Below are 5,127 nucleotides of genomic sequence, written 5' to 3' on the forward strand. Positions count from 1 at the left end.
AGCTTCACATCATGCCTGCATCACCTACAAGAGCTGCTGTTGCCCATTCATACTACTTTCAAAGCGTGCCATAAGCCAAGCACAGTGTAGGACTAACAGAAAAGATGCAAGGCCCCCCACGCTGCTCCTCCTGCCCTTGGGGCTTGCCTTACCTGCAGCACTGTGCCTCTCAGCTCCAGCACCTCTCACTACTCACTCCCCCATCCTCCAAGCTGCCAGGCCAGCTCCAGGGGAGAGAGCTCAGACCTCACACACACATCTACAGAATAAGACTAAAAAAAATGATGGAGCGCAGCTACAGGCACCTTCTTTGCAAACACATCCAGGGGAAGATGAGAAGCAGCATTTCCTTCTAACTTTCTGGATGAAGCATTTGCCCAGGTGCTCATCCTGAGGGCACTCAGCCCCTGTCACATCTCTGGACAGAAAGCAATTAGAAAAGGAACTTTTTCCCTCCTCAACAAAGCTGTCTCACCAGCAAAGATGCTGCCCTGGGAATAAAGACAAACACAGGCCTCCTAACTCTCACTTGTAAGCAGAAGGCTGTAACAGTGAGCATCTCTATCCTCACCTTTTGCACTGAACTCTCCTCATAGATCTCTTAGGAAGCCAAGCACAGAACCCAGGCTCTACTTTGCAGGATAGCACAGTCAATAGTTCAGTAGCACAGTGCCTTTGCGAAGTTTTAATATGGCTCAAATCTTAAGCAGTTTCCAATTTTGTAGAAACATGGCAGTACAATCTTCAATATGAACCTACGAAGGGTGTTTCATTGCTTAGCTGGGATCCCACATGTTTTTTTAAAATCATTATCAGAAACACCGCAGCTCTGCAAAACAACATTGAGGTTGCATTTGACTCCAACAGCCCTTCCAGAATCCTGTGATGACAAGGAAAAACAGAATTTCATAATGCCTTTAACGAAAGCACCACTTCCAAAGATTCCTGTTCAGAAGGAAGTGGGGGTAGGGCAAGAGAGCTGACACAAGCACTGAACAAAATCCACGCACGTTAATTCAGTCATGAATTTTGTTCAATTGTCAAATCTTTCAGATGGAAAATGATCCTTCAGGAAGCAGGACAAGTGATGATTTCTTTATTATTTCTTCACCATCGCTCCATACAAAATATCAAACACAATTACAACAAAAAAAAGCTGAAGAACATTTAGTCCTCAGCTGACCTGAAACATGCGCACAAACACAACAGACATTAATTTCATCACCCTGACAGCAACCGGGATAAGATGCTAAGAGTCACAGAGAGATGACACCATTCATCATGCTGAATTACTCGTCCTTTCAGCCCTTCAAACATCCTAACCAAGGGCATATTCTCAGTTATTTCAGTTTTCAGATTCCATGCTAAGATGCGATTGTTTATTGTCTGTGCTGTCTGAATGTAGGAATCTGAACTCCCCTAAAGCAGTGAAGACAAAAGCAGTCAATCACACTATTCACACGCTACGGGATGACTTGGAAACTTGGGGCCAAACCTACAGCTAGCACAAGCAAATTCAAGTTCTCCAAGCACAGGAACTGCACCTGTTTGCACCAATGACTGCTTTGCCACATCGCTGATCAAATCAACACTCTTCACTCTAAGACTTTCTACTCACTTCACACTGAGTTCAAGCAATTCATATATATTCTTCCTAGAAAAGTGTATAGTAGCACCTTCTGCAGCTTCCAGCAGGACAGGTGAGATTCAACATAACTGCTCCCTGCTCCACTTTTCAATAGATCATCTTCACAGTTTTGCTTTGCTATGACTTTATAATCCTGGAGACTGTTTGAAGAGTACTGTCACAATGCCACGCACAGATGAATTTTATATATATATAGCTCCTTAATAAAATTCATGGATATTTGCCAAGCTGCAATTGCACCAACAAATCTACAGAACAGAGTAGGATTTCTCATTTTACAGTCATAACTTTTTTTGTCGAGTTTATCTAATTTATAGGACTGGCATGTCCTGGCTTGGTTTTTTTTTTTTTTTTGTACTCTAACTACTGGTTCTTCAACTCTCTAAAGCCAAATCTTGCATGATGTCCTTGCAATATGACATTTTCATTAATGCACTTACAGAATTCTAATATTACTGGAAAACCTATACCAACCCCCTCTTAGCTCAAGTTCTACCTAGGTTTTGCAGAACAAACCCTTTTGGTGGAAAAAAATTAGCAGAGCTGACTAAAAATTTAAGACAGGAAAGTATTATACTATAAGAAAATTTTAAAAATACAAACAAAAACACAGACCTCACAACTTTTACTTATTTCGTGTGCCATTCTTTACAATGTAAATACTGAGTACTAGTCCACAGTTATAGCTCTGTATTTATCTTAGATCTCAGGTCAAATACTTAAGAGAAAGGGAAATTGTTACTCTTTCAAGGCTTCCTGTCCTGCAGCTCAGAGCATCACCCTATCTAGCTGCATTTCACAACTGAAGTGTTTGCTATGAAGATAAGAAGTCTTCCTAACACCAACTGGAATTTCTGGTTTAATAAACGTAGCTAAAAACACCCAAGTCAAGGAGAGCAAAAGAAGAACAAAGTCCTCACGCATATGGCTGTGAGGGAAAGACTTTATGGGCTAAAAGCTGTTGGTGCACAGAAACTTTGTTTCCTAATAAATAAGATTAAAAAAAAAATAAATCAAGATATGCAGCTATTTCATTTAGTATAAAAGTAATCCATGTTCAAGATTCAAACCAACTTTTAGCTGATTAGCACTTATTTGCACTAATTTGCAATTATCTGAAGACAAAACATCTCAAATATTCATAACAGCCTTGGAGTGCTACAGTACTGAAAAATTACAAATGCTCTAAACATAAGAAGTCAAAGAATGCTAAGCAGAACACAATATTAAAAGACTTTTTTTGTTTGTTTTGAGTAAGACTGTGAAAGTGCTAAGAAAATGTCACTTCAGGTACCTGTGTAATTTTATTGTGTAGTCTCACTGTAGTCATTATTTTACAATACTCTCATGGGTGAAGTTCTTGGCTTCCCACTGACCTAGTCATAAAAATTATCCCAATAAATTTCAATTGATTGAAAAAATTAACACACCTCAAAAACAATGCTGAATTCTTCCTTCCAGAGACTATGATGTCTTAATCCTGGTAAAACATTACAGCTGTTTTTATGAAGGTACATAAGCTAATATTCTTATGTTTTGAAGGGGAGATTGCATTTAACAATTCTACGCTTTTGCATCCAATTAAATGCCTTAAAGCAACTCTTGGGTTACTATCCCAACCTCAAATACTCAGGCACACACTTACCTTTCCACTGTGAGTTTCAACTTAAACAAATTCAGCTTTTGCATGAGCAAGTCTGGAAGGACACCCTCTTTCTCTTCCTTAAGCAAATGGACGATACTCCCAATTAAACGAAACAACTCTTAAGGATTCTCCCTCTTACCTCTCCATAAACACATTGTGCTTTTCATGTTTTTATTTAGCTCTGAGTCTCAGTTACTATCTTAACTGATGACATATGCCAAGCTGGTTTTGTGGGCCCTGCTCTGTTTTCAGCACTGCCTGTACCATTTTATGTCCCCCGAGATCATCTGCCATTCACTGACAAAGCACCTCTATTTTCACACTGCTCTAACTGATCACCTGTACCAGACCCTCCTTTCTTTTTGCATGAACCAAGTTTTATCCACGTAACCAAAGAAAACAAAGATGGACAGATAACGGAGGCCTTTTTGTCTATTTTGGTTATCACTGTCCTTTCTGTACTTTAACATGACAGGCATCTTTTATCAGAAGTTCTAAGTAGCTGCTACTGTGTGCACATTCTTTGTAAAAAAGCCTGAATAATTTTCCTGTTACAGATTATATCTTGATTTTCTGCTCCCTCATCTTTCAAGAGGTTGAATTAGACTACTGTACTGCTACTTTCAGCAGCTAATTACTGACGTACATTACTATATATCAAAATGCCTGCAATAAAGATAAAAAATAAGGGAGATAAAACACCAAGTACTTTACCTGTGAATTACTGTTTTTTTGTTTTTTTTTTTAAATCACAATTTAACTAATTTGGACAAGATGAAAGGGTGAGGTGTCATGAGCTACAAGCTGAGTCAATCAATAACTAATGAAGGCTAAGAGAAGACTTCAGTTTCCTTTTGCACTCTTTCCATTCAACCTGATGTTAAAGTGTGCCATTTTGCTTTCTCTCTCTCTCTCTCTCCAGCTGGCTTTGTGGGTTTCCATGAGAGCTGTTATTAAGTGAGGCCTACAGCTGCAGCTCAAGAGCAGAAATCAGCAGAGGCCTAGCCTAATTTTGAAATAAACATATAATAAAACAGGAGATGAATAATTAAGCTGCAAATATCAGGGACCTATTTACACCAGCTCTGTAACTTGCCAATCAACATGGAAGTGCTTGTTATTCTTTACTTCCAAGAAGCTGGCACTAATATAGATTTCAATATACTCAGCCAGACTGAGGCTCAGGAAACACCCATCATTTGCTTAACTGTTCTTTCAATACTGAATTAGAAGTCTTCTTATTTGCTTTACAAATTTTAAACAAATATATAGTTCTCACAACCATTTAACACGTGATGAGAAAATGGTGAAGCGCAGCATTATTACTTGCACCCAAACTCTCTGGTTAGGCAGGACAGACTGCCAGCTCTGCCTTCTTAACCTGAACCTTCTTGCTCCACTTTCTGAGGTACCGAATAACCACAGCCCCTGGCTGATCCAAAACCAAAGACCCAAACCCGACAGCAGGTAAACTGTGACAGAAGTGGGAAGGTGTAATAATGTAATGTAGATGGACGAAGTGCAATTGTAGTCAGCTACATTTTTATCCACTACGGACGTAGCACCGTGGATGCGCAAAGCAGGCCGCATGGTTCAAGCGTGCAAGTAGGCTGCCAGCCGAGCACTGACAGCGCATGACTGGTGTCACGTTCCTTCAGCTTTCAACCTGCAAAACGAACACATCACCGAGACTCGGCGAAAAGCATCGCTCGGGGAGAGACGGGACACGGGCACGACTCTTCTTGGCGCACCCAGAGCCTCTGCCCTCCGAGCGTTAACGTTGGCAGGGAAGGGCCGAAGCCCCCACCTGCACACAGCAGCAGCCCGCTTCCTC

This window comes from Meleagris gallopavo, chromosome 2, assembly GCF_000146605.3.
Source record: "Meleagris gallopavo isolate NT-WF06-2002-E0010 breed Aviagen turkey brand Nicholas breeding stock chromosome 2, Turkey_5.1, whole genome shotgun sequence".
Taxonomy (NCBI): Eukaryota; Metazoa; Chordata; class Aves; order Galliformes; family Phasianidae; genus Meleagris; species Meleagris gallopavo.